Source organism: Mesoplodon mirus (assembly GCF_964341445.2).
Source record: "Mesoplodon mirus genome assembly, chromosome: 12".
NCBI classification, from domain to species: Eukaryota; Metazoa; Chordata; class Mammalia; order Artiodactyla; family Ziphiidae; genus Mesoplodon; species Mesoplodon mirus.
In genome coordinates this window covers 42,402,965-42,425,471 of record NC_138988.1, presented here as the reverse complement: position 1 = coordinate 42,425,471, position 22,507 = coordinate 42,402,965, and the positions used below count along the sequence as shown (strand labels likewise).

At 44.3% G+C, this 22,507-nt stretch overlaps 1 protein-coding gene across 3 annotated transcripts in view; it reads left to right on the top strand.

Annotated features, from left to right (window-relative positions):
- The first annotated feature begins 8,539 nt into the window (after nucleotides 1–8,539).
- LARS2 (leucyl-tRNA synthetase 2, mitochondrial) overlaps nucleotides 8,540–22,507 on the top strand; it is a 242,167-nt gene continuing 228,199 nt past the window's right edge. For 2 of the 3 annotated variants that reach the window (XM_082638130.1, XM_082638128.1), the window contains exon 1: nucleotides 8,541–8,692. The gene's annotated coding sequence lies outside the window, so the exon portion shown is untranslated. Of the gene's footprint in view, nucleotides 8,693–22,507 lie in introns of all 3 variants that reach the window. The other variant, XM_082638131.1, reaches the window with a different exon arrangement.

Below are 22,507 nucleotides of genomic sequence, written 5' to 3'. Positions count from 1 at the left end.
AGTGATCTGGCATCTTGTTTTAAGCCTCAAAATGGCAGATCACTTTTATCTTGTAGGCTAGCTTGGATTGGCTGGAAGTCATTACCTGAGTGCTGTGTTCAGAAGGATTCTGAGGCTGAATCTTGGCTCAAGGGGGAAATATTGTGATGGACTAACAGTAGCTGCCAGGGTATGAAGGAATACAGATAGTGAATATCTGGTTTTGTCTGCCTGTTTCTTCAGGAAAGGACATCCCTTTCTCTTGGGTATCTGCTGCTCCCTAAATCCATATGGTTTTGGTGGTGCTACCAGTTAGAGTACCTGGCCCCTGGTTTCAGTGATGAACATGTGACCCAGGCCTAGCCAATCATAGTGCCCCAGCCACCTAACCCTAATGATTTGCCCAGGGAGCATGTGACCCAAGCCAGCCAATCAGAGACCTTCCTTGGGATTTGCTACATGAAGCTGGAGGAGAGAAGGCATCTCTTTCCTCTGGCATGTCTGGCTGGGATGAAGGAATACTGGAGTTGTCTGCAGCTCTGCCCACTCCTTCCTCCACCCCCTGCCCATTTCTCCTCTCCCTGCACACAGAAAGCCTGTTTACAGTAGGAAGGAATAACCAATAGCAGTTTTTGAGAGATGCCGGAAGCCTTGTTGTTGTCATTTGTGACCCTTGATCTAGCAGGACTTGAAGCCTGCTCTGCCCCTGTTCTGACCAGATTGTGAGCTTAAAAGCACAGTTGTGAAACTGGAAGCAGGCTAGAGTTGCGTGTCTGACACATGGAACCAAATACATGCAGCAGCTCTCTCTCAGCCCTCTTGTTATCCCTCAGAACACCCTCAGCTACAGCACTGCTTTAATCTTACTGGGAAGCCCCTCTACTCCCTTGTCTCACAGCCCCCAGACTGCAAGCTCTACTCTGTGAACCCCTCTAAGTCTCTCAAAGGAAGAAAGAAGACACTTTTTTCTCTCCTTAATCATGTTCATAAATGAGCACCACTCCCTCCCCTGCTCAATCTCAGGGGAAATTTCTGTTCTCTACATACTTAGCATTTGAACCGAATCGCTCAACATTTGTGAATCTGTGTTCCAAGGTCATAATCGTGAATAAAGAGAAAGTCTGTAGCTCCAAGACATTTATCATGTTGTTTACGATGGTGAAAAATTGGAAACCAACAAAATGCCCCCCAGTAAGGGGATGGCTAGGAAATAGAGAAATGTTCTCCTTATGAAAGAGTACGCAGCCATGACAGTTCTCTTTACAGAGAGTTTTCTGCTGAGTGTGGCATTGAGACCATCATGCAGAGTTTAGCTCCTCTCATGGTGTCCAGAGTGTAGAACCCCCAGAACTTTGGTTATTTGCATAAACTTCACCAATGCTTTGTGCAGTTTAGGGAGAGGGCATATTGCATAAGGCTTGTGATTCCACCAACAATGTCTTGAGATACTCCCTGTTATGGGGGTCTCACTCTCTCTTCCTTTTTCTCACATAGCACCCAGCCTCACTGTCTTCACTCTCCTCCCCCCTAGATTTCCTCAGGGGACCTCAGAAGTCCTTCCCTTCTGTTGTGAAGAGCAATCCAGTTCTTCCCAGCCTCCTACCTCCCAATCTATCCCAGGACTCCCCTGACCTGAGCCATGCGGGGTACCGGACCCTTCCTTCTTACAAGGCCATTGAGCCCTGAATTTTGCCACTGGAGCATGTTCTGGAGCTTCCCCATCTCCACCAAAATTGGCTTTCCAGACCTGAACTGCTCCTGAATCCCCTTTCCAGACCTGAACTGCTCCTGAATCACCCTAGTGGTTCTGATGCAGCAGTGCAGGGTGGGGCCTGAGAATCTGCATCTCTAACAAGACCCCTGATGATTTCCAGGTGATGCTGAGGCTGCTGGTCTGGGGACACACTTTGAGAACCACTGACTTGGAGCATTTCTTTTGAACACATAGAATACTCTCCCTAAGAGGAATTTTGTGAACAGTGTTTGTTCCATCTTGTCACATATTATTATAGTACTATTCCTGGAGATAGAAAACGTTACATAAAAATGTTTATGCCAGGGGCATCTGCTCCCCAGTTTTTCCAGAGAAGCAGAGAGGGGGATCCCAGACTGCCCATCATCTGGGTTTGCTTAACTAAAGAGATCCAGATCTTTCCATGGTTTGGAAAGATGATTTCCAGCAACTAACCAGGGCAGCTTCCATGGTATCCAGGCCAGAGAAGGTGCCAGGATGGGGAGCAGTGTTGGGAGCAGGGCTGGGCCAGCAGAGGTTGGAGTCCGGCCCCAGAAGCCAGGTCAGGGACCAGTCAACTCACTGGCGGCTCTACTCAATCACCACTGTACCAAGGGCATGTCAGAGATGACCAGGGACACAGCTCTCTGCTGGTGGAGGAAGGGGAACCAGGCCAAGTCAGCACGTGAAAATATGAAGTCACCCCAGACTCATGGTGGGCACTGACGGAAAAGCCACGGGAGGTGGGGAAGCCCCAGGGCACCTGGTTCTAGTCCTGCCCTGGTGTTTTGGCTGGTGAGCCTTCCATCTTGAGCACATCACGTCACCTTCTTCAGTTCCAGTGTCTCATTGGTAAAACGAGGGGCCTGCACCAGATGATGTCCTTGGCTCCTTAAGATTCCACAGCCAAATGTGTCCTCAGGGCTGGCACTTCTCCTCTTCATTGGGACTGTCTTCCTTTTGTGGGGTAAGGGGGATAAAGGGCCAGCTCGGATGTTGCGAGAACTTGGGCCAGTTAGGACGCCTTGATACGTGTGGCAGCCTCTTTGGTTATGAGGGGTCATCAGGCTGTGAGAGACCCAACACCCTGTCTCAGTCCCTGGGGTGCTCCTTTTACTCTGACAAGTGGAAGCGGGATGTTGGGGAGCAGAGGTGTGGAGATGGGTCGCATACTGGGCTTCCAGATGTGGGGAGTGCCCAGCACAGCTGGACCACATTTGGTCCGCACTGGCTGCTGGAATCTGAAGGACAGGAAGAAAAGCATCGATAGCTCTTGCAGGGCCTCTCTGGACAGCAGCCCTGATGGCTTAAAATGGACGTAGATTGTGAAGGGAAGGGAGGCACTCCACTGGGGCAGGGGCACCAAGGACAGTATTGTCGTCTGAGTGTAGGAGTGTGGCTCCTCCTTGCAGCCAGCCATGGGACGTGGCATTGCCCACTAGGGTACTGCTGGAGATTTGCAGGGCATTTATGTAGTTTCCCCAGATTCTATAGTCAGACTGTTCCCAGGACTCGGAGAGCTCTCATCTGCCAACAGGAGCTCCCGGTGGCCTTGCCAGCCTCAGGCAGGGCCCTTCTCTGGCCCGATGGGGCTGCCCCTGTAACTTTGGGACAGACCTAGGCGGTTTTTCCCCTGCTTTCTCCCTTCCCGTGTCCCTCTTTCCAGGTGCCTGGGGATTCTCTTAGCTGACAGCCAGCTGAGCACTTCACACTTCACTGAAAAGTCACCACAATAATTACCAGATCATTAACAAGGGATTTTGAAAAGGCACTTCAAAGCGTCTCTCCCGGAATTGCTAAGACAGGTGTAACAATCTATCTGGGCAGAGAAGAATGGTTTAAAGGGATGTTGGGGACTGAGGGTAAGGTGTTAATTAAACTGGGCTGAGTAGCGGCAGGAGTGGGTAACCTTCTAATCTGAGCATGGTAACAACCCAGGCAACGGTGAGGAGGCCTGACAGTTTTAGACAAAACACAAAACATACAGACTTTGTTTCTCCTCTTACACTTTAATAAGGAATTTGACATAAATCCTAGGTCTTCCTTAGAACGCCTGGTACCTGTTTCGACAAGGTTCATGTACAAGAAACATAAACTTTCCTGCACCACGGGCTTCGTTATTAATTTTACTCATTACAGTTAATGAAAAATCAAATGTCCAAATGGCTGGGGATGAGGTGGGCAGATAAGCTCTCCTTATATCAAAAGTCCCACAGGAAGGAAGATAAATGGTTATGTCTCAAATAGGTGGACGATTAGGTATGCCTGCTTAAGCTACCCCCTTTACTGAAACTTTAGATCAAGTTGTTGCCTCCTGACAAATCTGCATACTGTTTGGATGGAGATACAACCCTTCCCTACCTGGGAACCTTGTTTCCAGAGATCCTTGCCCAATTGCAAGTGATATCCGGGTGGCAACAGACTCAAGTACAGATCATCATCTTTCTGTGATGGTCCAAGTCAGTGGGTTTCAGCCCTGGCTGCGTATCAAAATCCTAGTAACACAGGTGTTGGGACTCACACAAGACATGTGGAATCAAAATCCCTGGGGCTGAAAACCTGGCATCCATATTTTTAAACACCTCTCAAGGTGATTCTTGTGCAATTTTTAGAGTACTGGTGTTTGGGAACTAACTACAGGAGCTGAAAATACTTTCTGTGAGGTTTTTTTTCTTTTTTTTCCCTTTTCATATTCAAAGCTACTTTAGAGCACAACTGCTTTAAAATGTCACCTCAAGGTCTTCAGCCTCCTTGAGAGGGCTGATTTGCATGAAGTATTTTCTAGATGCCAGGCAGAAAATGTAAGCTAAGCATAGGAGTGTTTGGGCTCGTGGTGACCATCTTTAGCATCAGGGAAGCATCTGTCTGGCACCTTGCAGGCTGGCGAGGCAAAGTGTGAAGTTCATGGTATTTCTTATTCGGAGAATAGCAAACTCTACCTAGGACATCATGCTATCTGGGTATGACTTGCTAAAATGCAACCGTGTCCTTCTGTGCATGAGATCATGCGTGCTGTGTGGGCCTACATGTGCAGGTCCAAACTCCATGCCCCGTCCCAGATTCTCTGCCTGACTCTTGGACAGTGATCATGCAGCCTGAGACAACCGTGGTGGGAAAGGGAGGTCCTGGGTGGTCCCAGAGGGAATGAGGGTGATGGAAGATGCTAGGTAGACCCAGGGGGACAAGTAGATGGGAGGGGCTAGCTGTCCCCAGAGGGGATGGATGAGAGTGATGGGTGGGATGCCGTGCTTAGGAGGAAGGTGTCACCAGCTAGATCGGAATCCACAGTTTGGGAGACCCGCTGTAACTAACAGATCAGTCTGCCCCTCCCCAAATCCTTAAATGTACAGGCATCAACTTGTCGTTTTGGATTTTATTAAGTTTTATTAAAATCACCTTGGAAATCTGCCCTATTTATCATAGACACCCTGATGTCTCTGAAACATCTCTGGGCATTCTTGGGGCATTCACATTTCTCCTGCCTGCCTCTGGCCCTGACTCCTGTTGGATTCCCAGTCTCTATTATGTGCTCTTGTTTTTCCCGTAGGATATCATCCCACCTCCCTCAGCCCTGATCTCTTCTTACCCCCAAAGTCCCACCAGCTCAAAGCTTTGGGAGGACTGACTTCCAGGCCCAGATCAGCAGAGTCCAGCCACATCACAAGGATACCCTTGCCCTTAGCCTGGTCGGGACCCTTTACACTCATGCTGCTCCTCGTGTGATAAAAGCAAAGCATCCCATTCCTGGCCCATTGCCCTTCTCATCTAGCATCTCCTCACCCCTTAGAGACCTCCGACACCGCACTTGCCAGGGCAATGCTGCCAGCTGGGAAGGAAGAGTAGAAAGATGGATTGAGGGAGGCAGAGGGAATGACCCTCCTGTGTATCTTAATTTCAGCATTAAAATCAAATAGCCAGAGATCAAATTCTGTAGACAGAAGCCAATTACACACAAAATTTGGCAAATCGTATGCAAATAACACATGTGACTCTGCCCTAGATTACATCTGCTTAAATGTGTTTTTCAGGAGCAGACAAGGAGAGATCACGTGGAAAGAGTGTTCAGGATGTGGGGGCAAAGAAGCAAGAGAGGGAATGATGGATTCTTAAACCCAACCAGATGCCAGGAAATTTTACTTATGTCATTTGCTCAGCTAGCCCTTCTCGAGTGGCTGTTGTGCGCTTTGTATATTGGCCACGTTTCTCCCCATCATTTAAAAGTGGCTGCCATTGCCCCAAACAGCATGTCATCACACAGTGAGGGCCAGAAACAGAAAAGGAAAGGGGAAAGATATCCTCACGCCTTTCTCTCTTTCATTTTTCAGAGAAGACAATTGCTTCTCAAAGCTACCCAATAATCTTCCCAAGGCCACAGAGCTGGGAATATAGTGGAGCAGCGATTTCAGTGTGGACAGTCTGACTCTAGATTGTCCAACAGAAACATAATGCAAGCCACATATGCAATTTTAATCTTTTAGTAGCTACATTTAAAAAGTAAAAAGTAGGTGAAATTAATATATTTTATTTAACCCAATGTATCCGGAAGATTATTTCAACATGTCAACAGAAAAATTACTAATGATATATTTTACATTTTTTATACTAAGTCTTTGAAATCCAATATATCTTTTATACTTAGAGTACATCTCAATTCAGTCACCATATTTTCACTGGAAATACTTGATCTCTGTTTTATATTTCATAAAATTTATATAGATACACATACTCAAGTTGTTCCAAATAGACTTAAAGTTTCCCAGTTATTGAATCAAGTAGTGGTTTTTACATTCACATTTAAATTAATTAAAGTTAAATAAAATAAAAAATTTGGTTGCTCAGTGTTTCTAGCCACAGTTCAAGTGCTCAGAAGCCACATGTGCGGTGGCTACTGTATTGAATAGCATTGTTCTAGAGTCTGCACACTTAAGCTCATTTTGATCAAATTCCCTGTACCCAAGTACATAGTGATGTGTTAGTAAGTGTCCACCTATATTTAAGCGATGCACAAACTCTCCAGCTACAAGACTGGAGACCTGCCTTGTGTTCTTGCCCTGGTTCCAATCAGCTGTGTGACCTCAGGCGATTTACTCTATTTCTCTGGCCTTTGTTTACTCATTTGTTAATGAGGTGGTGTGTCTCAAATGTCTCTTCGAGCTCTCAAATTATGTATTTTTTCTCTTTTCTAAAAGAGAAAGGAATGAGGTCATTATTAAAGCCATGGGCACCAGGGTGCGCACGTGCACACACACACACACACACACACACACACACACACATTCTCCTCAAAGTAATATATACAATCCGTGTTGCCAGTCTCCAGCATCTGCTGAAATGCTGTGGGCAAGCATGGCTCCCAGGGTGTTCTCTTCCTCCCCTCCAGCACTGAGGGACTTTCTCCAGAATGCCCATGATAAAGAAACATTGAGGCATTGTCTGGCCTCCAAATTCCAGGAAATATTGCTAATTTGTTCCCTTTTATACACTACCTTTTAAGGAAGAAAAATCCTATACATGGACGGAATCCTGCATTGGTTTCTGCAATCATTTTGAGTCACTGGCTTCCTGGAACAGGCTGTGTTCTTTTTTCTGTGTGTGTGGTACGTGGGCCTCTCACTGTTGTGACCTCTCCCATTGCGGAGCACAGGCTCCGGACGTGCAGGCTCAGCGGCCATGGCTCACGGGCCTAGCCGCTCCGCAGCATGTGGGATCTTCCCGGACCGGGGCATGAACCCGTGTCCCCTGCATCGGCAGGTGGACTCTCAACCACTGCGCCACCAGGGAAGCCCGGCTGTGTTCTTTTAATATATATAAAAGAAAGGTCTTTGGCTCTCCCGTACTCCCCCCTTTTTTTTTATTAGTTTCTGCTTTATAACAAAGTGAATCAGTCATACATATACATCTGTTCCCACATGCCTTCCCTCTTGCGTCTCCCTCCCTCCCACCCTCCCTATCCCACCCCTCCAGGCGGTCCCATACTCCCCTTTGTTACAGTTTGTATTGTGTGCACCTGACTTGTTAGTCAGAATGGGCCTTTGGGTTTATTGGAGAGCATAAAAGCTCGACTATATTTTAGGTACAGAGCCATGAAAGGATGATCAGGGGATTTGAGTCAAACCAGAGAGTAACTACTGAGTCTGAAGGCCCAGCAATCCACATAATAATTGGATTTGACCAGAACTTGCCTTCCAAATGGAGGACATGGATGTGCCAGGGGGATAAAACTTAATGGCCCTGTAGGAAGGTCGCAGTTCTGAAAAATAGTTGCCCCAGACTGGTGACATTTTACTACTTAGAGTCTCATTTCTTTGGGTCTTGTAAGGTGGGCAAAGTGGAACTAGCCTCCTCACCCCAAAATGAGAGATTCTAGTCTGGGTTTGAATTTGGGAGAAGAGAATAATAAGAAACTGAATGAGAGAAGAGTGCAGGAGGGGGCAGGAGGAACTAAAACGACACTAAAGGAAGATGCTAAAAGTTGTCAGCCATTTTATGTGAAGCTAATGCCATACTGGAATTTATACAGAGCAGCAAAGACATAAAAAATCTGTCACCAGTTTATTCTCTGCTTAAAGAAAGACAGGCTAAAAAGAATCAGGAGTGTGGGGTTTCGTTTCTTCATTTCTTTAACCAGCATGAGAATCAGAAGGAAGGTTATAACTCATTTATTTGTTCATTGTGGTAGGTAACTTTGAAAGATGGTCACCATCAATTCTTGCCACTCCGTTCATCATGTCCTTCCATCAAGAGCTGAGTTTGTTTTCCCCTCTAGGTGATTCTGGGCTGGCCTGTGACTTGCTCTGACCAATGGAATGTGCTGGAAGTGGTGCTATGCCCTTGGGAGGCTGCGCTGTGCCATAAAGGAGCACAGGCTAGATTACTGGCTGATGAGAGCCCACACAGAGAGGGAAAGGCCAGGAGGAGGAACCTGAGGTGCCAGAGGTGAATGAAGCCTTCCCACCCAGCCCACCTACCGTTGGAATGCAGGTGAGTGACCTCAGTCAATGCCGGATGGAGCAGAAAAACGGCCCAGCTTTGAACACTGCCCAAATTCAGCACCAACAGAGTCATGAAATTGTTGTGGTTTTAAGCCACTGTGTTTTGGGATAGTTTGTCATCCAGCCATAGATAACTGAATATATATGTTTTTGGCAGCTGTATTTAAGGGGTTCCTTTTTTAGTTTTCTAAAATAGATTTTTGATCATAAATATGAGTTGAGATTTGTTAAATGACTTTTTCTGCCTCTATTAAAATGGTCATGTGGTTACTTTTCTCCTTTAGTCCATTAATCTTTAATTTGCTCTGCATTTTTGGTAGTTTTTTAGCAGAGGTATTGCACATCATCTTTCATTAAATTTATCCTAAACATTGTATGTTTTTTGATGCTATTATAAATGGTACCTTAAAAATTTTTATATTCTAATTGTTTGTGACAGTATAAAAATAACACTGATTTTTCTATATATTATTAGTATTCTGTGACTTTGCTAAACTCATCTATTAGTTTTAGTAATTTTTTTTTTTTTTTTTTTTTTTTTTTTTTGCTGTACGCGGGCCTCTCACTGTTGTGGCCTCTCCCGTTGCGGAGCACAGGCTCCGGACGCACAGGCTCAGCGGCCATGGCTCACGGGCCCAGCCGCTCCGCGGCATATGGGATCCTCCCAGACCGGGGCACGAACCCGTATCCCCTGCATCGGCAGGCGGACTCTCAACCACTGCGCCACCAGGGAGGCCCTAGTTTTAGTAATTTTTAAAAAGATTCCTTAGGATTTTCTATATACACGATCATATTGTCTACAAATAGAGATGGTTTCACTTCTTCCTGTCCCATATTTCTACTTTTTATTTATTTTTCTTGCTTTATTGAACTTGCTATGACCTCTAGGACTATGGTGAATAGAAGTGTTAAGAGTGAACATCCTTGCCTTATTCCTGTTCTTAGGGGGAAAGCACTTACTCTTTCATATTGAAGTAGGATGTTATCTTTAAGTTTTATATAGATGTCTTTTATCAGGTTGAGAAAGTTGTCTTCTATTAATAATTTGCTGAAAATTTTTATTATGAATGGATGTTGAATTTTGTTAAACACTTTTTCTTCATAAATTAAATGATCACATTTCCTGTCCTTTATTCTGATTTTTTAATGGGTTGAACTACAATGTGGTCTGCAGCCCCTAACATGGTCCCCAGTAATCCCCTTCTCCTGGTATTCATGCCTTTGTGTAATTCCCTCTACTTGAGAATGACCTGGACTTAGTGACTCACTTACAATGAATGTAATACAGCAGAAGTCGTGGCTTGTCACTTTTGAGATTAGGTTATAAAAAGACTGTGCCTTCCCTCACTCACTTGCTCTGAGGAAAGCCAGCTGCCATGTTGTGAGCCACCCTCTGGAGAGAGAGGTCCACATGGCATGGAACAGAGGGAAGCCTTTGGCCATTAGCCAGAGAAGTGAGGGCTTCAGTCCCAACAGCCCATAAGGAACTGAATCTTGCCAAGAACCACTTGAGTCATCATGAAGCAGATCTTCCCTCAGTCAGGTCTTCAGGTGAGATGACTATCCAGGCTGACCCCTTGACTACAGCCTCATGAGAGACCCTGTACCTGAAAACCCAGTTAAATAGCACCAGGATTCCTCACCCACAGAAACAGTGAGATAATAAATGTTCATTGCTTTAGTATGCTGCATTTTGGGAGTGATTTCTTTATGCAGCAATAGAAAACTAATATATACATTGATTACTTTTTGAAGGTAAAATAAGTCTTGCATTCTTGGAACAAACCTCACTTCATCATGAAACATTATCCTCTTAAACATTGTTAAATTTGATTTACTAATACTTTGTTAAGGATTTTTGTGTCTAGGTTCATAAGGGATATTGGTCTGTATTTCTTTTGTAATGTGTTTGTCCGGTTTTGATATTAGAGATAAGCTAGGCTCATAAAATGAAATCCCTCCTCCTCTATTTTTTGAAAGAGGTTATATGATGTTCATATTATTTCTTCCTTAAATTTTTGATAGAATTCACCAGTGAGCCTGGAGTGTTCTTGTAATGAACTTTTTTTTTCTTAATTATAAATTCAGTTGTCTTAAAGATATAGGACTATTCAGATTTTGTTTCTTCTTAGGTCACTTTTTCCCCTTCTCCAGCTTTAAATATTAAAAGAAAAAATATACGGGTTGATTATCAAAAGAAAGTCAATTATGTTGTAATAAGAACTCCTAAGGCTGCTTTGCGTAGCAGGATTGTACAACATAAAAGGAACACATTGCCTGGAAATGTATTGATGGTGGGAAAAGACAGCATGGATGAGAGTTCTGTTGGAGCAGAGGAGTGAAAAAGTATTAGGAGTTTTAGGTGTTAGCGAGTAGAGAGCAGGAGACTTTAATGAGTTGCTATGGCCTAAATCAGATTCCCTGATATCTCTGAAAGAAACATGCCTTAAGATTAAAATTCTTGTCTGCACCAAGCTTAAGAGTAACACCCGTTTGGGACAACAATATGGATCCTTGGGACACATGAGAGGAGGGATATTCAAAGCTTTGTAAGCATCACTTTTCCATTGCTCTGATGTCACTGAACTTCATTAAAATAACGTGTACTTTGTTACCATTGCTTCATAACAAATTGTGCCAAAACTCCTTGGCATACAACAACCATTTATTATTATGCTCGTGGATTCTTTGGGTCAGGAATTTGAACAAGACATAGTAGGAACAAGAGTTGTCTCTGCTCTGTGCTGTCTTAAAGCCCCAGCTCTCTCCAGCTTTCTTTTTTAATCTACCCACTATGCCTTCCTGGCCCAGTCATCTGAAAGTCTTTTACTTTCCTTAACACACTCTGCATTTTCTCTTACTGAGGTCCTTCCTCCATACATGCTCTTCCCAGTACAGAATGCTCTTCTCATATCTCCTTGTCAATTAATTCCCAGTCTCCTTTGGGGACCACTTAGATGCTACCTCCTGTGACCCTCTGCACCTGCTTTAAGTGCCCTTCCTCCAGGCTCCCATAATCCTCTGTACTTCCCCATTGTAAAGCTCATCACACATTATTTACTTCCTGATTCTAATGTCCAACTCCTCAACCAGGATGCTAGCTCCATGAAGCCAGAGACAGCCTCTATGCTTGCTGTTCAAGTGCTTTCCCTAGCATGCAGCACAAGGCTGGATATTTACTTGTTGACTGCACTAATGGGCAAGGCAGGCATTGTTGTTCCCATTCACAGAAGTGAAAACGTGGTGGGGGAGAGTAAGAACCAGGCCCAGTCATGGTCAGTTCATGACATAACTGAGTCTAAGTGCAGGTCACACCACTACCCAACACTCTCGTGCAGCCTGGAAACAGAAAATTTGCAACAAGCCCCCGCAGCTTTGGTCCTTGATACGCTACCAGCTGCGTCCACTGTCTTTCCAGCCTGGACATGCCAGGCAGCTGGGTCCATGGAGGGAAAAGTCCTGGTTATTAACTTATTTTTATTCATTTGCTTGTGAACCACCCAGTGGGAGATGGTGCTTTTGATTTGTATTGGTAAGACACAGCCAGAGAGATGCAAGTTTTATTCCCATGATTAAGACTTCTCCACAACTAAAATATTGATCTTAATTAAGAAATAATGCAGGGCTTCCCTGGTGGCGCAGTGGTTAAGAATCCACCTGCCAATGCAGGGGACACGGGTTCGAGCCCTGCCCTGGAAGATCCCACATGCCGCAGAGCAACTAAGCCCGTGTGCCACAACTACTGAGCCTGCGCTCTAGAGCCCGTGAGCCACAACTAGTGAAGCCCGCCTGCCTAGAGCCTGTGCTCCGCAACAAGAGAAGCCACGACAATGAGAAGCCCATGCACCACAACGAAGAGTAGCTCCCACTCGTCGCAACTAGAGAAAGCCTGCGTGCAGCAACGAAGACCCAACACAGCCAAAAAACAAACAAACAAATTAATTAATTTTAGAAAAAGAAATAATGCATAAGGAGGATGCTGGGAACAGTGGCAATGGGCTATGGAGACAAGAGGCTTTTGTGAGAAGAGGAGAAGATGGAAGTTCCATCCACTCTCGTTGCCAGCGTTTTTCTTTCCCACTTAGAATAGTGACAAATAGTTTTCTTTTTCTTTTTTCCATTTGGGAGAAAAGTACCCGCAAAGTACTTAACTCAGGGGAAAAACAAGCCCCAAAGCCAGACAACTAGATCACCCTGTCTCTTAACAGCTGCTATTAATGGGTGTAGAATCAATACCATCGAACCTCCAGACTTCCCAGAGCAGACACTTCCAAATGCCCAGCTCTGAGGCAGGAGGAACTAAGAGGTAAGGCAGGGCTGGACCAGCCAGAGCTGGGCCTGTGAGATGGTAACCAAGCAACAGGCCCACACTCTGAACCAGGGCAACCAAGGGCATGTGGCTGGATGGCAAGCAGAATTCAAGACTGGGGCATCTCAAGGCAGGGTAAGAGAGGTCCCAAGGCAGAGAGCTCAGGAGCTAGATAAACAGGAGGAAAGAGCACCTGGTTACCAGAGGTAAGAAAGCCAGACAGTCATGGGAATTTCTGCATTCTGTGGCAGTGACAACAATGAAATAACCTTGATAGAGAAGCCAGACCCCAGCCCACAGAGGAGCTTCCCATACACTTCCTTTTAAGGATGAAACCATTTTAATACTCAATAACTAACACACAGGAATACTTAACAAAAGAGCTATACAAGTGTCCACTAAGCATATGTAAAAGGTCTCCAATGTTTTAGTCATCAGGGAAATAACAACTGAAACGACGGTGAAAAACCATTTCGTGCCACTAGGACGGCCAACCTCAGAATAACACCATCTCTTGGTGAGGATGTGGAACAACTGCCCGTAGGAATGCAAAATAGTATAACCACTTTGGAAACTTGTTTGACAAGTTCTTGTAAAGTTAAACAAATATACATCTACCCTTTGACTCCGTAGTTTCATTCTTACTATTCTTACCCAAGAAAATGAAAACACACGTCCACAAAACGATTTGTATATGAATGTTCATAAGCAACTTTATTTATAAATAGCCTCAAACTGAAAACAACCCAAATGCCCATCAGATTGGGAATGATGAAAATGATCATTCCAGGATGATGAAATGTTCCATATCTTGCTTGCGGTGGTGGTTCCAAGGATGTAGGCAGTTGTCAAAACCTATCAAGCTGAACACCTAAGATCATGGCACCTTGCTGTGTGCTAATTATATCTCAGTTTTTAAAAGAAAAGCCATAGGCAAATTGGAATCTTTAGGTCTAGAATGACAAACACAAAGCTCATATGCCGTTGCTTCTGATTCTGCTCCCATGGCAGACATGATTAATTGATTTCAGCATTCTGTGCCCTTGAACTTCAGTGGGGCTTCAGAATACATCACAGTGTAGCTCTTCAAGCAGCCAGTATTAGTCCACCAATCTGTTAGAGGTCAAAGCCAGTGCAACTCATTCTTGCTACTGTGATCTCAACTTGTTTCTCTAGTTTGGCGAGGCCTGGGGAAATTCAAGTTTTCTATGAAAATAATAATCCCATTTCAGAAAAGTTTTAAAGTAACTCAAAATCCCACTCTCCTATTACCATCACTAATACCATTGAAGTTATTTCCTTCTATTATGTTGTCCTAGGTAGGCTTATTTAACATACAAGTGCAGGTCCTGTTTCTCACTATTCTAAGCATTTTTCTGGGATACTAATAGTTGTCATAACTTCTTTTTATTTTTTAAATGGTGGCATAATTCTCTGAGCAGCTGCACTATCATTTACTGACCCTGCCCCTATGGTGCTCTGTTTTCACTCATTCCAGAAATATAGTTTTGTTGGGTTTATAAATCTAGTTGACAGTTATTTCTATCAGCACTTTGAAGACATGATTCCACTATCTTCTGGCTTCTATATTTGAGAAGTCAGATACTGATTTTTATATTTTTGTAGATAATCTATCTTTTCTTTCAGGCTTCTTTTAAGATCTTATCTTTGTCTTTGGCATTCTGTCTTTTCACTACAATGTCTGGTTATGGCCTTTTTTATTGTTTATCCCGTTTAGGAATTTTGGGGAACTTTCTAAATATGAGGATTCACATCTTCACCAAATTCTGCAAAAATTCTCAGCTACTATTTCTTTGACTATTGCCTCTTCCCCCATTCTCTCCGTTATCTGCTTTTCTAACCCTGATTGAATGTATGTTGAACTTTCTCACTCCATCTTGTCATTTTCTTAATCAAAGTTTTCCATATTTCTGCCTCTCTGAGCTGCATTCTGTGTAATTTCTTCAGATTTATATTTGAGTTCACTGATTCTTTTTTCAGCTCTTTTTTGCTTTTCAACTCTTTCATAGATATTTTAATTTTTATTATAGCCTTCATTTCTAGAAGAAGTCTTTTTGGTTCTTTTGTAGTACATTTGCTGCTCATTTGTATAGTTTCTTGCTTCTTTTAAATTCTTTGTTATTTACATAATCATATTAAAATAATATTTTAAATTTGATAATTCTAATACCTAATCTTTGTGAGTAACATTTTTTCCTTGCTGTCTCTTACTCATCACAGTGGCTTGTTTATTGCAGCATTTTCTGGTTTTATATTGTGAGCTCATATATGATGGAACTTTGCCTGCAGGAGTTTTATGAGGCCTGGGTTGAAGGTACATGCTTGCCTCTGTCAGGAGTTTTAGGCACTAAAGACCTGGGTCCCTCTAAATTAAATTCTTACCTTGGGATTTTTGGGTATATTTCAGTGTATGAATCTATATGAGTGTTGGCCAGTGGCCTTGATATCTCAGGGGAAGCCTTTTTTTTTTCCTCCTCCAACAGAATTGGTCCTAAGTCACTGTTTGTTGTAGTCAGCCTCTGATAGGCAGTATTTCTTCTACTTCACCCCCTTTCTCAGGGTGTAACCCCCTCTGAGTCCTGGATTGATGCCAGGTTTTGCTGCTCTGTGTCTATATCACTACTCACATCTAAGGCTTGTTCTCCTTTCCCAGCCACCCCTCACCCCAATTGGCTTCTGTGTGAGGAAATTCTAGGTCTCTTTTCTCTAAAGATGACCTCAGGCTGGGAAGTGCTTTTTGATTTTTATTTACCTTCAAGGGCTGGTATTCCTGCCGATTTTCTAAATCACAGGTGATTCCCTTGCTTTACTTTTTTGCAGACTATTTCATTGCTATAAAGGAGATTGTGTGTGTGTATATCATGTTAAGATATTTTGTTGCTAGAAGATCTCAGGATGCTCAAATTGTTTGCTACTCTTCTTCAGTCATTCTGTTCTCTTTACATTGACTTATCTTTGTTCATAATATCTATTCTCTTCTTTTTAATTGCATTAATATCTTCGTATTTTTCCTCTGCATTGTCATGATTATAAGTTCTTTTATGATAGCAATTTGATTTTGAGCCTTTTATTTCTTACTGTTTGTAAATCTTTTTAAAAATTATTTATTTATTTTTGGCTGCGTTGGGTCTTCATTGTTGCGCGCGGGCTTTCTCTAGTTGCAGCAAGCGGGGGCTACTCTTCATTGCAGTGCGCGGGCTTCTCATTGCAGTGGCTTCTCTTGTGGAGCACGGGCTCTAGGTAAACAGGCGTTCGTAGTTGTGGCACACGGGCTCAGTAGTTGTTGCTCGCGGGCTCTAGAGCACAGCCTCAGTAGTCGTGGCGCACGGCCTTAGTTGCTCTGCAGCATGTGGTATCTTCCCGGACCGGGGCTTAAACCTGTGTCCCCTGCATTGGCAGGCTGATTCTTAACCACTGCGCCACCAGGGAAGTCCCTGTAATATTTTTATTAATTCTTTTATGATATTGTGTTTGTCCTCTATTTGTTTTCTTAATTCTGAAAGATCTGGTTTAACTGTGGTCTATTGATTTTATGAACTCACTTTTCAGTTCTTGTTCTGTTGAATTCGTAAGAAGAAGCACTCATGTTCTGTTTTTTGAGTTGTTTTCTTTTAGAATATGTTCTTTGCTTATCTTTGGCATGCTTTGTCCTTTTCTTTCCTTTTGTTTATTGGGGTATGTTTTCCTAGTTTGAATGTGGACTGCTATATCCACACAGAGTATATTCTGTGAGAAATTTCCCTACAAGTATTTCTTGTTCTGTCTACTTTTTTGTAACATGAGAGCGTGGGGTAGGGGTGAGTATTCTCCTAATTCACTGCAGAGTCCTAAAGCCCTTGCTTTCATCTGAGAAAGTACCTCCCTTCTCCTCTCAGTGGCTGTTTCCACTACTCTTACTCTCCCACCCACCCCCCCACCCAAATAGAAGAGGAAAAGAAAATGTCACATTCTCTCCAGAATAGGTCTATAAGTAGAATTCTCAGGATCCTGTTGACTCACCAGAGTTACATGTAGGAGGTAGGCTGTACTCCACCACATTCTGAGTTATTTTTTTTCCCTTTGTCACCACTTTTGAATTCTTATTTCATTAGGTTATGCCTTTGTCTGGCTCCTACTGGTAAAATTTTCTGGTTTGTTTATTTTTTCTTAGTGTTTTTGTCATTTCCTTAGGAATTAGAGGAAAAAGCCTCTCTGATCCTATTTCACTTTGCCAGATCAGCTCAGACTCATCTGTTTTCTATCTTCCATAATTCTCTCAAACTTCCTGTTAGCTGTAACAGACATTACTGTCTTCCAGCACTTTTATAGTTTCATTCCTTAAACACACACACACACACACACAGCCACACATGCTCTGCTTGGGGAGCAGCCATGTATAAAGGACGTGTTTTGACTGAGGTGCCTGTTTACTTAGGGCAGCCAACCAGCTTTTGGCTCATACGGACTTTTCTGTGCCAACTTGAGAAAGGCTTCCTGTGAACTAAGGCAGTACTCTTAAGCAATTACTGCACTTCTGTACCCCACAATTGGCTAATGTCAAGTACACGAGTTAGATTCATCAGGGCTTCTCAAACAGAGAAATGTCAGTTATCGGTGTTGGTGCATGAGGACATTTTTCTGGGGAAAGAGGCCTCAGCTTTCATCAGACAACCTCTCTAAGCCTCCGATTCCTCATCTGTAAAATGGGGATTATAATAAAGGTACCCACTGCAGAGGCTCATTATGAGGATTAAACAATGGAATTCTTATTTAATCTTATTTATTTAAGAAAAGCATTTGCCATAAGGCCTAGAATGTAGTGAGTACTATTATTATTCTCAAAGGAGCCCATGTCCCCCAAATTTTAATAACCACTGAAATAGAAGATTTTCCTTCCAGTTTTCTACTGCTGTATAACAAAATGCTCTAAAATCTGGTGGATTAAACAACAATTTCTTATCACTTGCTATTTTGTGGGTTGACTTGGACTCAGCTGAGCAGTTCCCACTTGGGGTCTCTCAAACAGTTGCCATCAGACGTTGGCTGGAGTCATCAACAGGCTCGACTGGGTTGGCCATCAAGATGGCTCACCCTCATGACTGGTAGTTGATTCTGGAGGCTGGCTGAGAGCTCAGCTGTAGCATGCAGAGCGCCTACACATGGCTTCTCCTTGTGACTTGGGGGCTTCACACAGCATGGGAGCTGGGTCCTAAGGGCAAGAATCCCAAAAGTAAACTACCCAAGAGACCCAGTCATGGAAACCTCAAGGCTCCTTATGACCTAAGGGAGTGAATACTGGGAGATGTGAGTACTGAGAGGCTTGGTTCACTGGTGTAGGGGGAGGGACATTTTGGGGAAACTAGCTACCACAGTTAAAGGTCTCTTCTAGCTCTTATATTCCACAGTTACATTGTCATAAACTGTTCTCTTTTCTCATTTCATGCTTATAAGCAATCTTTTGAACTCCCATTTTAAAGATGAGGAGACACAGACAGGGTAACTTGGCCAGGGTCCCTTAACTCCAAGTCCAGTACTCTTTGCCCTAGTGGCTTGTAAACACGAACTGGAGTGCTGCCATCTATTGAAACCCTGCCCACGTTTCTAGCACGAGGCTGGGTACCCAGAAGAGGCTGAACTTGTGCTTACTAATGAAGCAAAGGTCTTTTCTTTGAGAACTCACCAAAAGAAGGGGTTGCTCAAGTCTGTTTCCCTGGGGTGGTTCACAGGACTTGAGAACTGCAAACACATTTTCCTTTACTGACTATATGTAAGACAGGCAGAAATCTCTCCTTGAACAGCCGTCTTCGGGAAGAGAAATGTAAACCAAAGCACACTGCAGCCACTGCCCAGCCTCTGTCCTTTGCCGCAGACCTGGATGGGCATCCATGCTGTGCTGGGATGTTGTGTACCTATGACTGTGTGGTCACAGAGGAGGATCCTGACAGCTGAGCAGGCCCAGAATTAATCTTTTCCACCACCAAAATATAGATCAGCTCCAACCCATCCTGTCTGGGCATGTAGCTGCCCACACCGAAACAGGCAGCGTCAATTAAACACCCCTAAAATACCCTTCCCTAGAGGAACTAGTGAGAACAAAGTGACATGGTGGTTGAAGTTATGGCTGAAAAGTGTTTTGCTCTGACATACTTCCTCCCCCAGGGCATCGTGGGAGTTTGCGCAGCTTACCTGCCCAGGAGGGAGAGGAAATACCAGAGGCTCTGAAGGTCCCCTTAGTCTCTCCCTAACAACTGCTGTTCTGCCCAGCACTTCACAGTTTATAAATTCTCTCACATGCCTCTTCGCAGAGATCTTGTGAGCTGGGTTTTACAGGAAAGGAAAAGCAGGTGGAAAGAAGGAAGGTAACTGGCTCAAGGAAATGTACAGGCAGATCTCCTTTTATTGTAATTTGCTTTATTGCGTTTCCCAGATATTGTGTTTTTCACAAATTGAAGATTCGTGGCAACTGTGCCTCAAGCAAGCCTATCAGTGTCATTTTTCCAATGGCATTTGCTAACTTCATGTTTCTTTGTCTCATTTTGGTAATTGTCACAACATTTCAAACTTTTTCACTGTTATTATATTTGTTATAGTGATCTGCGATCAGTAGTCTTTATGTTACTACTATGGTTTGCTGAAGGCTCAGATGATGGTTAACAATTTTTAGCAATAAAGTATTCTTTAATTAAGGTATGTACATTGTTCTTTTAGACAATGCTATTGGACACTTAATAGACTACAGTATAGTGTAAGCATAACTTTCCTGTGCACTGGGAAACCAAAAAATTCTTGTGACTGCTTTATTGTGATATTCATTTTATTGCTGTGGTCTAGAATCCAACCCACAATATCTCCAGGGTCTGCCTGTAGTTAGTGAAGATCATAGTCAGAACCTGAATGATTGTCTTTGGACACCAAATGCCAGCCCCTTCTGCTCCCCTGCGGCCCCCACTGTCCCACAATTACACTGGGAGCATTACCTGCCCCACACGCCTCTTGGGGACCACAATGAGCTACTCAGCCTTCCCCTCCCACCCGCCCTTGGTGTCTCCCGGTCTCCTCAGTGGAGCCACTTTGAGAACAGGACTACCCCAGCCGGGTCACTGCAGCTCCTGGTTTTCAGTTCAGTATGTTACACAGCACAAGTTGCAACCATGAAACTTAATTTTTTTTCTTCCCAACCTTAAGTCTTTCAAAAACAGTCCCAGCTAAATATAATAAGGATGCCCTTTGGCACATCTTGCTAATCTTATGAATGAGTCATAGAGCTCACTGAAGATGCCCAGGGTTACAGTAGCTGCCATATAGTAAAAATACCTGCTGTGCTGGAACGTAGCACAGATGGTTCTTAATGAGCTCACCCTGCTCCTCTGGAGCCGTGCAGTGGTGTGCACAAGTGAGCCTGGCAGGGGACAGGGTTACGCTGGGCTTCCTCTGGGCCCACAGTCAGCTTATCAACCCAGTGGAGTTCCCAGAGTCTTCCCACAAGCCCACAGTGCTGGCCAGGCAGAGCTGGCCCCGTTCCACGCAGAGTCTGCCTCCTTTGACCACCCCTGAGGCACTGTCTTTGGTTGGGTTCCCCAGAAACAGAGCCTGAGACAGGGGTTTACTGGGGGACTACTCCCAGGTAAAACCTGTAAGGGAGTGAGGGAATCAGGATAGGGCAGAGAGGAGGCTGGGCAAACGTGTAGGTCAAACTGAAGTCTAGTCTCAGCCTAACCCCACAGGGAGCTCAGAGGCATGAGTTTTTCCACCTGGAGGTGAGGCCTTTGGCCCTTGGACACGCAGACCAGTCACCGCTGGCTGCCAGCTGCTTCTGCGGGAAGGCAGAACCTCCCAGGCTTTTTCGGGTAAGGATGATTCCCTGGAGAAGAGAATCCATTAGTCACTGACACCCGCAGCAGCTGGGGGCTGGGTGCGCTGGCCAGGAAAAGAGGAGCTCAGTGGGACGCCAACTGTACCTACTCCAGGCACAATTTCTCACCTGTTGGGAAAACCAAAATGATCAAGCATTGGAAGGTAAGTCACTTGCTCATAGCAAAACATTATTTTCTATTTGTCCCAAGGGTGGGAAGAAGCCAAATACAGCATCAATTCATTTATCTTTCACCTTGCATTACATCTGATTTTCCACATGCAGGGCAATCCCTGTGGCTGAGAAAGAAGTATAAGTATAAACACTACTGAGTCTTTCTTAAACATTCTAACCTCCTATATGACCAGGGAATGCCATAGTTTTCATCTCACTTCCTCAGTTCTTTCACTCTGAAATAAATTCCCTGATGAGATGCACGTGGCGTGGGATACAGCAATGATGGAGTAAAGCATTCAGTAAGTCTACTGATGATGTTGCTGGAAGAAACATGGTGACCATGGAAGGAAAATTCAAATCCAGAGTGGACCCTTACTACCTGAGGACAACCCATTGCCCGCTTCAAGGTGGAAGGGATTATAAACAACCTGCCACTGGGTACCTGAGGTAGGTACCATATCAGATGCCCAGCAATGGTCTTTGCTGCTGGCAAAGTGGAGAAGCAGAAGTGGCAGTACCAGATCATCTTGGTGAGGGGGAGTCCCTATTGTTTATAATTTTGGAATGCAAGAGAAGCTCTAGGGGCTCCCTCCTTCTTACTATAATTGCCTTTAGTCCAAGGTCAAAGAGTCAGTGTGGGGATTCTTCCTCTTGCTGAACTGGGAAATGAGCCATTATGTGCTAGGATATAAGTGTGTAAGATATCAGAGGCTGACTGAGGTGGACTAGTACCAGAGTGTAGTCCTGGGTCCCTCAGAGCAGAGGTCCAATGCTCCTCAAATGGTCTGATGATTTCCCTGTCCCCAGAACATAGTTACCCTGGGAAATGGCCACAGGTCCGTTTGGGAGAGTGGTAATGTCAGGGAGTAAGGGCAGCCTGGAGAAATTTTGATTTCCCCATGAAAGTAACTTCTTTAGGTGATACCATTACAGGGCTTCAAGCAAGGTGGGGAGAGCCTCTTCAAACTGGGGAGGAAGGGACATTTTCTGGCAAGTGGATTAGTGGGACTTGGTACCTCTCACTAAGCCATCCAGTGCCACTGGAAGAGGCCAGTTTATCCCAGGTTAGGTATAAGAAGTTATGTACATACTTGTGATACTATCACATTATCCAGAAATTCTGGGTCTTCTAAATAACTCAGATCTGGGAGCTGCTCTGGCGGCTCAAGTTAAGCTCCAGTTGGCCAAACTTAGAGGTTTGGGGTTATAAGGTCAAGTGGCACCACAGTTAGCTGCCATCCTATTTTAGTCCTAAGGACCCCATGATCACTTGGCTGCTCCAAAAAGCTCTGTGGTCAGACTATGCTGAGTGCTACCCCAGCTTCTCTGCTGATTGCTGTGATCCCGAAGCACCTTCTGGAAGCTAGGCCACCTCTTGGCCTCAACCACCTCTGTATCCCTTCACCCCCTGCTGATATCAGGGAACCCATTTTAATGCTGTCTCTCCCACTAGCACATCCAAACTA